This window comes from Brassica napus, chromosome C8, assembly GCF_020379485.1.
Source record: "Brassica napus cultivar Da-Ae chromosome C8, Da-Ae, whole genome shotgun sequence".
NCBI lineage: Eukaryota > Viridiplantae > Streptophyta > Magnoliopsida > Brassicales > Brassicaceae > Brassica > Brassica napus.
This window is the reverse complement of record NC_063451.1, coordinates 5,428,074-5,440,508: the sequence shown is the minus strand read 5'-3', so window position 1 is coordinate 5,440,508 and position 12,435 is coordinate 5,428,074. Positions and strand designations below refer to the sequence as shown.

General features: G+C 39.7%; 1 long non-coding RNA gene and 1 other non-coding gene across 2 annotated transcripts; one reads left to right on the top strand and one right to left on the bottom strand.

Moving 5' to 3' along the window:
- The first annotated feature begins 894 nt into the window (after positions 1–894).
- Positions 895–2,026, top strand: LOC111208845. The gene is made up of 4 exons (XR_002660744.2): positions 895–1,050; positions 1,280–1,490; positions 1,590–1,682; positions 1,779–2,026. It is a non-coding gene; the product is annotated as an uncharacterized LOC111208845 (long non-coding RNA).
- Positions 2,027–5,450: 3,424 nt separating this feature from the next.
- LOC125592098 lies at positions 5,451–5,557 on the bottom strand. Its single transcript, XR_007327948.1, has one exon. It is a non-coding gene; the product is annotated as a small nucleolar RNA R71 (small nucleolar RNA).
- Between the last annotated feature and the right edge of the window lie 6,878 nt (positions 5,558–12,435).

The following is a 12,435-nucleotide window of genomic DNA, read 5'->3' as shown; positions in this document are numbered from 1 at the left end:
TTCGGAATTAAAATTTAAATATCAATTTCATATTTACTTAAAAAGTTGAAATTACAAAGATAAATACATATATATACACAAATACACACAATCATCATCTCTATGGGTTCACGCACTGGACGGGTTCCGCCACCGGCTTCTCCACTGGCTCCGGTTTCTCCGGTACCGTACCACCGGAGTGATTCCATCTGAAGCGACGACTGGATCTGGTTGTGGGGCGACCGAAGGGGGTGATGATGATGACTATGTAGAGACCTAGTCCAGCGCCGGTGGTGGCGAAAAACAGAGATTCGACACCGATTGACTTGACCTCAGACACAACGTCGTCTGACACCGATTCGACACGATTGACTTGACCTCAAACACACCAGACACATACAAATCAGAACTCATCTTCTTCTTTTCACTTTGAGACGATTGGATCTTCTCTTCTCTCTCTCTCCAAAGGAGGATTCAATTTTTAGAAGCAAAAGCACTTCGGAGACATCGACGAAGAGAGACCACGACGTTTTCCCCTTTTGACCTAAAAGTAATCACCCAATACACAATAAACACGTATGGGGGTGCTTACCGTTTCTTAAAGTACCATATTAAGGGGCAGTTCTCTTCTTTTATGTATTTTTTAATTTATTTTTAATTGGTTTTTTAAGAAACCCTTGTTAAAACCTCTGTTGGAGGTGGTCTAAGTCCACTTTTTTTTATAGACCAAGAAGTTGTCTGGGCCTTAGATCACCTCCATCGGCGTTTCTTAAGAAGGGTTTTAAACAAAAACCAAAAAAAATTGAAAAAGGATAGAAAAATACAGAACCTGTGTTTAATGTGGGATTTTTGGAGTTGGTAAGCACCCCTTACGTGTCACTTTCGTATTGGACCTCTATTTATGTCTCTCTCTCCTTCTGATTCGTATCAAACTGCTTCGTCCCGTTTTGATACGAATCATTTTTTCCCTTCCTCCTCCAATCTCGATTCTTATCTCGATCTCCTTCTTAGAATCAAGATACCGACGTCCCTCTCCTCTCTCTCTCACCCTGATTAAACCTTCATAACCAGGTAATTATCACGTTTAATCATCACGATAATCGGCTCCTGAAGCCCTTTCTTTCATGTAATTCTCCCAGGCTTAAAATCGTTATTTTGCTTGGGTGGGTTTTTAATTGTATGATGATGAAAGAATTGCAATGTTCTCAAAGGTCTGATTTTTCTTTGGAATCTCCCAAGCTTTCTCCTTTATGTTCTCAAAGGTCTGATTTTTCTTCCTTCTTGATTTTGTCTGTTTCAGCAATTTTGCATTAGATGTTAGTTCTGATCTTAGTTATGATGCGAAGAGAGAAGAGCGTTCCCCGTCACTTCAAACCGATGTGGTTTCCACCGTTTGATAATGAGGATCCTCCAATGGACTATGATGACAACTTGTTGGACGTGGATCCTCTCGAGCCGATTCAGTTGGAGCTAGACAAAGGTCGTGACGGCATTCGATGCGTTCTTGGCTTGTAAGTATCTTCAAAGCTCAGTTTTTTATTAGTTTTGGGGATTTCTTTGGTTGATTGTGATGTGAGGAAGATAGTGAATATGAAATGGTTGATTTACAGTAAATGGTCACTGCTTAGAATGGGAATGATGACCCTTGTTGAATTCAGATGCTAAAGGATTTTCTTGAACTCCGTAGATCATGTAGGAGGAGGGTAATGATTTTGTATTGAAACTTTTAAATGCTCTGAGTGTGAATGGGTTTTATTGCTAAAGGATGGTATTCTGTTTTGTGACATTTGATGATGCAGGAACCAGTGAATCCCTGATGCTACTGCTAAACAGTTCTTCCTTACTCTCACTTTGGTTTCGACACTACAATAAAGCTTTAACATTTTCTTGTCTTGGTCTGTGGTGGTAAAGTAATAAAGCTTTAACATGTTGTTGTCTTGGTATGTGGTGGAATGATGTTGCAAACCCAACATCTTTTGCTTTCTCGGTTGTTTTTTTGTGAAGAACATTTGGTTTAACAATGAATATAACTGATGTATCTTAGTGACTTTCTGTTTGCATCGGTTTAACAAGAAGACTCGTCTCCTTATTATATTGTTTGTTCGTATGATTTTGCATCAGTTTAACAAGAAGACTCGTCTCTTTATTAAATTTTATGAAATCCAATAATATAAAAGTTTTGTAAAATTTAAATTTAATAATTCAACTTCTAAAATAAAATAAAAATTAATTTTTAAGAACTTCAAAAAGGTTTTCTCATTGGACCATAACAAATTTAATTACATTAACAAAGATTCTAAGCCTTACAAATTACAAATATAATAGTTAAACTAATCATTAGAACCCATCATGGGCTCTAACTATTGGACATGCTCTTACGGTCTAACTAATCCCTTAGGGCCAAGGACAAAAGTCATTTGTTTAACCCCTTTCCCAAATTATCAAGTATATTTTAACCGGGAACTTCTAACACAAATACTTCAGATCTTTTTTAGTTGAGGTATCCTGTCTTAGGGTAAAACTAAAAATATTCAGTGATTTCTTTTTTGTTTTCACAACAAACATATTTCTACGGATTTCTCATAAATCAGTTTTCCAGTATTAGTATTTGACAGTTTCATTCATTATTGTTTGAATATATATGTTGATGTATTCTCCTTGGTTGTGTGCCAAATTATAGTTGGACGATAGCCGTTGGTGCAAATTAAATATGTTAGAGTTCATGTCTGCAACCTATCATCTATCCAGTCAATTAGATTTAGACTTCAATGATAAAAACAGTTTGAATGGTGTAGATCATATAACTTATACAAATAAATGAGATACTTGTAGATTAAGTAGATTATACAAGATGAATACAAATTAAGCTTATCAAACATGCTATTATTGTTTTGAATGATTATAAACAGTTTAAATAGTACATATCAAATATATAAATAATAATCCAAGTAACACTTAAATCAACTTTGTGCCATATAAAGGAAGACTCACTTAGCAAGAATTTACATTATATGTATCTACGATTATAAGTATTGACATTTGTTATTTCATGTTTACATAACACATGAATATACAAAGTCATCACCTAATCAATATGATTTACTTTTGGTTACTATAAATCATCTCAATTGAATATATATTGCCAATATTTGTCTCTATCTCTAATATATGTGTAGCATACCAGAATTTTGACATCATATTAAAGATGCCGAATTAATTTAATTGTACTGAGTTAAACATTAAAATACATGCACCAACATTTTATGGACCGAGTTATAAATTGGAAAATATAACATGGTCCGAAGGCTACCAACTTGCCTACCTCTTAATATCTACCCGTTAACATATAAAATACATATATATATATATATATATATATATATATATATATGTATGTATAATGTATGAATAGTCTGAGAAGATGTGAAACATAAGTAATAGATAATTATATAGTGGAAAATCATATTCAGGTTTATGTCTCTCGATATCTTGCATATTTGCATTGTTTTATCCATTTATTCATAAACATTTTTATCATAGAGATTAGGATTTAGACATGTCTAGGTTGCATTTTGCATACATGAGTCTCTATTAGGTACTGGAGTGCCACATGGAGTTCTTGAGGACATTTGGATACATCTGGAGCTCAAAAGAGGTGAAATAGGTGATCATTAGACGATCAGAGCATGGGAGCGACCTCCCGGAGCGACATCACGAAGTCGCTGTGTCCCACCTCTCAGAGCGACCTTCCTAAAGCGACGCCATGAAGTCGCTCGCGTTCTCGTTACTCCGAACAGTCTTAGATGACCCTGGAGCGACCTCTCAGAGCGACCTACCAAGGTTGCTCCCGATCCAGAGTGACCCGTTGGAGCGACACACCAAAGTCGCTCGCGACCATCGGCCCTGGAGCGACTTCCCGGAGCGACACCTGCAAGTCGCTCCGCGTTGTTCTGCTGCCGAAAATCATGATTTCTCAAGGACTTTTTGCAATTTATTTTGGACATTTTGTACTTGGAAAAACCTATGTTTAAAGATCTTTGGTAGCCACCAGAGGCTGATTATCTGGGATCTATTGAAAAATACACAAAAACTCTCTTGAGAAGTTCATCTCTTGGATTTTGATTGTTATGTTCTTGTGTTATTGTTGATTTCTTATATTTTTCTCTACATGATTAATCTGAAATCCAATATGGGTTTAAGAGGAATCATGGAGATTAGTGAGTAATCACTTTTTGAATTCATGGGTTAGGGAGATTAAGGGTGATTAGGTTAGTTCTAGGATGTTTTAGTGTAGATCATTCTTGTTCCTTGCTAGTAGAGTATTCATAATGCATCTTCTGAGTTGGCCACTCAAAAGTTGATCAATAGACATTTCCCACCCAAAAGGTGTTTGATGAAATGCTTGAGACAACTCTCCTAGGCTTTTAGTATACTTTGCCAAAGACATTTGTTGTTAAAGGTGCTAAGATAGCTAATAGACTTGTTAGTAATGATTGCTTTCATATTATTCAACCAAAGACATTTGATGTTTGAGATATGTTAGCAAATGAGCATTCATCTAGACATAGAGCTTGCTTAGAATTGTGTCTAGGCTTAAGGTTGATAGTTTGATTGATCATTTGCCATCCTTAGTTCGATACTTGATCACCCAAGGTCTAATCCCTATGCCCATGAGTTCTCTTTTCCCTTAGTAAAGAAAGTATCATTCTGTTATTGCTTTCTAGTATTAGTAGTAGTTTAAAACCCATCTAAATCATTGGTTGCACTTAGATTAAGTGAGTACTTGCACTCTCGGTGCTTTGATATCCCTCAGAACTGGTTCGACAATCTTTTATACTACAACATTTGTCTTAGGAGCCTTGAAAACTCTTAATATCAAATTGGCGCCGTTGCCAAATTCTGAGTAGATTGAAACATTGAGATTTAGTCACTTGCTTGAGACTAAGTCATTTTAAATTTTGTTTTGTTACTGATTCTTCTTCTTCAGAGCTTTAGAGAGAGAGTGTGCTAGAGCTAGAAGAGAAGAAGAGCAACAAGCCCACTTGCTGGAATTGGACGTTGATATGGCAGATCCACAACAAGGGGCAGAACACCAACCGCGGGCAGCTCGACCCATTGGTACTTATGACCGGCCCAACATTCATGGTCATAGACTGGGAATCCGAGCACCGGCTGTGGCAGCTAACAACTTTGAGGTCAAGTCAGGACTCCTCAACGTGATCGAGAACAACAAATTTCATGGCTTGGCTTTATAGGACCCATTCGATCACTTGGACAGGTTCGACAGCTACTGCGGGTTATCAAAAACCAATGGTGTGTCAGAGGATGCCTTAAAGCTGAAGTTATTCCCTTTCTCTTTAGGGGATAAGGCGCGTCGGTGGGAGAAGTCTCTACCCAGCGACTCTATCACCACTTGGGATGACTGCAAGAAAGCATTCTTGGAGAAGTTCTTCTCTACTTCAAGAACTGCTAAGCTGAGAAATGAGATCTCCAGCTTTCAACAGAAGGGCTTGGAAGGATTCAGTGAAGCCTGGGAGAGATTCAAAGGCTACCAAGCTCAATGCCCTCACCATGGTTTCTCTAAGGAAAGCCTGTTGAGCACATTCTACAGGGGAGCTCTTCCTAAGTACAGAGCCAGATTGGATACAGCTAGCAATGGGTTCTTCTTGGGAAGAACTGAGGAAGATGCAGAGGAGCTGGTTGACAACATGGTAAAGAGTGACGCACTCTACAGTGGAGACCACGACAGAGGCAGTAGAACAGATGACAAGCAGACGAGGAAGGAGTTAAAGGCTCTACAGGATAAGATAGACATACTCATTGCTGATAAATCCACCCAAGAGCAGCTGAACTTTGTTGGTAACTCAAACCAAAATGCACCACCTGGGATCAATGAGGTTGAGGGTTTGGAAGGTCAAGAAGAGATGTGTTTCATCAACAACAATGGCAGTTGGTACAAGAAAGAGCCCAACTTTCACTACAACAACTACCAACAGAAATCCTATCCTAACAACCAACAGAGTGGTTATCTGCCTAGGAACAACCAGCAAGGCAACTATCAGCCTCAGCAAAACCCTCCTCCTGGTTTCTCTAACAAAGGGAACCAGTCTTCTCAACAACAACCTAATCCTTCTACCTCTACTCCTCAGGAAAGCAGCACTGATGTTCTACTGAAACAGATCTTGGAGTCTCAGACTAGAAGTGAAAAGCAGGTTGGATATGAGTTGAAGAACCTTCACTCCAAGATTGATGGAAGTTACAATGAGCTCAACAACAAGTTCAGGGCTTTGGAAAACCAGTTTGCTTCCATGACAACTCACTAGAATCGCCAGCAAGGGTCTCTACCTGGAAAATCTGAGCAAAAACCCAAGGAGTATTGCAATGCTGTCCTCTCTACAACTTCTTCAGGGATTGAATTGAGTAACCACAAGAAAGAGGTAGATGAAATTGAAAGATTGGTGTTTGGAGCTTAGATTGAACAGGTTCAGCATCTGATTGTAGCAACAGCTGAAACAAAGATTGTGGAGGAAGCTGACAAAATGGTTGAAGTAAAGATTTTGAAGGGAGATGCACCCATGGCTGAGAAACCAGTTGCGAAGAGAGCTACCCAGAAGCTGAAAGGGGTCAAGCTGGAGGACACCATTGAGGTTGAGCAGTCACCCTATGACAAGCTCCCATTTCCACAAAGGGTCCTCACCAAAACTCAAAAGAAAGTGATTTCCAAGTTCAGAAAAGACTTAAGTGATATTGGAGTTAAGCTTCCAAAGATCTCGGGTATGCGTGAGGCTCACGTCCAAATAATGCTCATCAAGGACATTGTAGACCACCAAGCAGAAGTAGCAGAGCTTCTCAACATTTCAACTTTGAAACTTGATCCAGCCATCACACCAAAGTCTCTCCCTAAACTAGAATCCCAAGGGAAGTTCACCTTGTCTTGCTCCCTTGGTAAGCTCACCTTTGATGATGCTCTTGTTTATTCTGGTGCAACTGTGAATGTGATCTCAATGGAGATGGTGAAGAGTCTTGAGATTGAACACATGGAGCACGATACTTCCTCTCTCACGTTTGGGGATTCTTCTTCTACTACCCCTATTGGTCTCATCAAGGATTTCCCTTTGAAGATTGGATCTTGCACCATCCCTATAGACCTCACTGTCTTGAAGATGGCAACTGAGAAGAGAGTTCCATTGATCCTGGGCACACCATTCCTTACTACTGTGGGTGCTTGCATCGATTTCGCCAACAAGAAGGTCACACTCCTCAATGTCAACAAAGCTGTCTCTTACCCAATTCAGCCTCCACTGGATGTTGAGTATTGTGGAACCATCACTTGTGGAGACCCCTACATTGAGAAGGATCCTCCTTCTCCACTTTCCACTTGAGGTACTTCTCTACTTTCCCTTGTATATACCATTTCATTTTTGCATATTAGCTTTCTCTTTTGGGTATCTCTCTCTACTTGACAACACAGAGACTGCGTCATTTAAGTTTGGGGGAGGTACCAATTATTTGACCATGTTGGCTTTGATGATCTTTCATTGAGTCTTGCATACATATCTCTTGAAAAAAAAAAAAAAAAAAATCATATAGATTGCATCACTTGCATTTTTAGGAGAGTCTAGAGCATATAGGTTGCATTCACTTGCATTGGAAGCAATGATTTTAAATGCATTGTAAAGAACACTACGTTGCACCTGAGTAGCTTTTGCACCCCTCAAAAACACTTGTATGATTCGAGCCTTGAAGACTCTTCCTGAATCTCATTAGTTGCTGAAACTCAGTCTTTGAAGCCAACTACAACCTTATTTGAACTGAACGAACTTAATGCTTCTTGCTCATGGTCCCTTGTGTACTGAGTCATGGCTATACACACCTGAGTTGTCACATCCTTTATGCCAATCTTATTTTGACAAAATCTAGTGGTTGACCACTCCCAAAACCTTTCCCTCCTTTTAAGCTTTCATTGTTTGATGAGTGAGGCCTTCTTCGGAAAGTCTTACATGTGCATAATGTTGAGAGTATCGGGAACGACAATGCTTGATCTTCATTCTTGCTAGATTAGACTCTCTATTGTCTAGCTATAGGTGGGGGGTAAGAGTTGTGATTATGATTTGGGAGCAATGAAAAAGGAAAAGAAATGACTCTTTGTGTTTAAGTGAATTGTCTTATTGGGATAAGTAGAAAAACCTCTAGCTCAAGTTATGAAAAGTCATGGCCCCTATCTAAAAAAAAAAAAGAAAAAAAAAAATATATATATATGAAAAGAAAAGAAAAAGAAAGAAAAAGGGGGCTAGCAAAGTTGTTAGGAGCTAAGTAATGTTTTGAGGTTGTGAAAAATCCCTTGTAGATTTAAAAGAGAAGGAGTTAATGTTCTTAGGATCTTTTGGTGAGAGATGTGAGTTGGGTTTGACATTTGGGAATGATTGTGTAACTTGTATGTTTGGGAAAAGGGTAGAACAATGGAGATTGAGCATTGTATGCATGAGTTGGTCCCTTTCTTAGATATATTATGTGCAATGTCAAGGCTACTTGTTTTGAGAGTAAACCACCTTAAAGATCATATATTTTGAACCTCTTGACTTACTTGACTAAAAGCCTTCCCTTACCCAACCAAATGACTTGGACCAACTGACCATTTGCAAGAATTCATTTGATGTCTTATGCTTAATGAATGTGAGAGTTGGTTGATTTGAATGTGTGGATGCTTGATGATGAGTATAAGGGCAAAAAGGAGTTGAGATAGGCCTAGAGAAGCTAGAGTGTAATAAGAGAGTGTGCTCATGTTGGATTAGATGTTGAATTGAGTGCTAGTTGTGTTTCTCTTGGCTAAGAGCTCCCATCTTCAAACCTCTCTCCCTATGAGTTCTAGAAAGTTCACTTGTGGACAAGTAAAAGAACAAGTTTGGGGGAGTTGATATCTTGCATATTTGCATTGTTTTATCCATTCATTCATAAACATTTTCATCATAGAGATTAGGATTTAGACATGTCTAGGTTGCATTTTGCATACATGAGTCTCTATTAGGTACTGGAGTGCCACATGGAGTTCTTGGGGACATTTGGATGCATCTGGAGCTCAAAGGAGGTGAAATAGGTGATCATTAAACGATCAGAGCATGGGAGCGACCTCCCGGAGCGACATCACGAAGTCGCTGTGTCCCACCTCTCAGAGCGACCTTCCTAAAGCGACGCCATGAAGTCGCTCGCGTTCTCGTTACTCCGAACAGTCTTAGATGACCCTGGAGCGACCTCTTAGAGCGACCTACCAAGGTCGCTCCCGATCCAGAGTGACCCGTTGGAGCGACACACCAAAGTCGCTCGCGACCATCGGCCCTGGAGCGACTTCCCGGAGCGACACCTGCAAGTCGCTCCGCGTTGTTCTGCTGCCGAAAATCATGATTTCTCAAGGACCTTTTTGCAATTTATTTTGGACGTTTTGTACTTGGAAAAACCTATGTTTTAAAAATCTTTGGTAGCCACCAGAGACTGATTATCTGGGATCTATTGAAAAATACACAAAAACTCTCTTGAGAAGTTCATCTCTTGGATTTTGATTGTTATGTTCTTGTGTTATTGTTGATTTCTTATATTTTTCTCTACATGATTAATCTGAAATCCAATATGGGTTTAAGAGGAATCATGGAGATTAGTGAGTAATCACTTTTTGAATTCATGGGTTAGGGAGATTAAGGGTGATTAGGTTAGTTCTAGGATGTTTTAGTGTAGATCATTCTTGTTCCTTGCTAGTAGAGTATTCATAATGCATCTTCTGAGTTGGCCACTCAAAAGTTGATCAATAGACATTTCCCACCCAAAAGGTGTTTGATGAAATGCCTGAGACAACTCTCCTAGGCTTTTAGTATACTTTGCCAAAGACATTTGTTGTTAAAGGTGCTAAGATAGCTAATAGACTTGTTAGTAATGATTGCTTTCATATTATTCAAGCAAAGACATTTGATGTTTGAGATATGTTAGCAAATGAACATTCATCTAGACATAGAGCTTGCTTAGAATTGTGTCTAGGCTTAAGGTTGATAGTTTGATTGATCATTTGCCATCCTTAGTTCGATACTTGATCACCCAAGGTCTAATCCCTATGCCCATGAGTTCTCTTTTCCCTTAGTAAAGAAAGTATCATTCTGTTATTGCTTTCTAGTATTAGTAGTAGTTTAAAACCCATCTAAATCATTGGTTGCACTTAGATTAAGTGAGTACTTGCATTCTCGGTGCTTTGATATCCCTCAGAACTGGTTCGACAATCTTTTATACTACAACATTTGTCTTAGGAGCCTTGAAAACTCTTAATATCATCTCTAATTATCTAGTAAATTGACCAAATTGATGTAACAATGCATAGACATAACAATTCTTAACGAATGAAATATTAGTGTACTTGAGCTCAGAGTAAAGAGAGTTTGTTATTCATGTAAAATGCTCAAGTTAATGTTTACAACTCTCTATTCTAAAGTATATATACATTCGGTTTAGTGATAGGAAGCTAAACCGATGGTTAGGCAAAAGGAAACCTTAACCAAGTTGGTTCGTATAATCTAATACCCTCCCCTCAAGATGGAAGGCACAAGCTGTGTATTCCCATCTTGTCAATCAGATTCTTGAAAAGCCCTGGTTGCACTGCCTTGGTGAGAACGTCAGCTATCTGTAACTCGGACTTGACATGAAGTGTCTTCAAGAAACCACACTTTAAGCGCTCTCGCACCACATGGCAATCTATTTCGACATGCTTCGTGTGCTCATGATAAACTGGATTGGAAGCAATGTATAGAGCAAACTGATTATCAGAGTGGCCGGAGACAATGGCGAACAATGCATTTCGCCTAACACCGTTGTCAACCAAATCAGTTCACAGGTTGCATCTGCCATTGCTCTGTATTCCGCCTCAGAGCTGCTTCGGGATACAGTTTGTTGTTTCTTTGCTCGCCAAGAAACCAAAGAATCACCCAAGAAGACACAATAACCAGTAATAGATTGGCGAGAGTCTGGACATGCGGCCCAATCAGCATCAGAATACGCTGTTAGCTTCATCAGAGATGATGCAGAGTAGAAGAGACCTTGACTAGGATCATTCTTCAGATATCGCAAGACCCTATAAGCCGCCTGTAGATGAGCATCAGTCGGTACAAACATGTACTGGCTAAGCTTGTGAACTGCATATGTTATATCAGGTCGAGTATGAGTGAGGTATAGCAGTCTTTCCACCAGTCTTCTATAAACAGAAGCATCAGGTAAAGCTGTTCCAGTACTAGAGGACAACTTTACATTTGGTTTCATAGGAACAGACAACGGTTTACATCCAAGTAGACCACCTTCTTCTAAGAGTTCCAGAGCATACTTCTGCTGATTGATCAAGATGCCTGTCTTGTTTCTGGCAATCTCAAAACCCAAGAAATACTTTGCTGGTCCGAGATCCCATAGCTTGAAAGCTGTCTGTAGAACCGTCTTGAATGCAGTCACGGCCAAGTCATCATTTCCCACAATGAGAATGTCATCCACATAAACAAGAACCGCAAGGAACTTCTTGTCTGCATACTTGATGAATAGAGAATGATCCGAGTGTGTTTGTGTAAATCCATCACCAAGAATCACCTCAGATAACTTGTGATTCCATTGCCTCGATGCTTGTTTCAAGCCATATAAGGATTTATAAAGTCGACAAACTGAATTTCGAAAGACTTTCTTCCCAGTTAGCTCTTCAAAACCTTGGGGCAGTTGCATATAGATTTCTTCTTCAAGATCTCCATTCAAGAATGCATTGCTCACATCTAGTTGAGTTATAGACCATCTTTTAGCTGCCGCCAGTGCCAGAATAAGCCGAAAAGTGCCAATTTTGGCCACAGGAGAGAATGTGTCCAGATAATCCAGTCTTTCCAATTGAGTGTAGCCTTTAGCCACCACGCGAGACTTATGTCGTTCAATGGTTCCATCGGGATTATATTTGATGGTTTGTATCCATTTGCAACCAAAGAAGCCCTCCGCTTCATTTCGGCGACAATCGCTCTCTTTCCTCTCCTCTCCGCACGGACAAGGGCCCGAGAATGGAGCTCAGCCTGTCTCCGGCTCTGTTCTTCGACCTCCTTCCGAAACCGGAAAAGTTCTCTTTCAGCCTCCTCGGCTTTGAAGTGAGAGATACGCGACTCCCGGAAACTTCCGTCGAGCGCCGCATTGAAGACCCTCATCCCCTGCTCGAACTTAAGATCGGAAAGGGAAACAAAAAAAAAAAATAATTTAGATCAAATTTCAAAGGATAAACCTCGTTGATTAAGATGGAGCCTTCGGCGACTACTTTTCTCCTCGACTCTTCGTCCAGCGACTTATGAGTAGTAAAACCGGGAGGGAGGGAGGCAAAAAAGTCGCTGGGAAGGGGAACCTTGCTGGTTCCACTCCTTTCCCCTGGGGAGAAACTAGGGTTCCATTCTTGCAGCGGAAGGATTCCAAAGA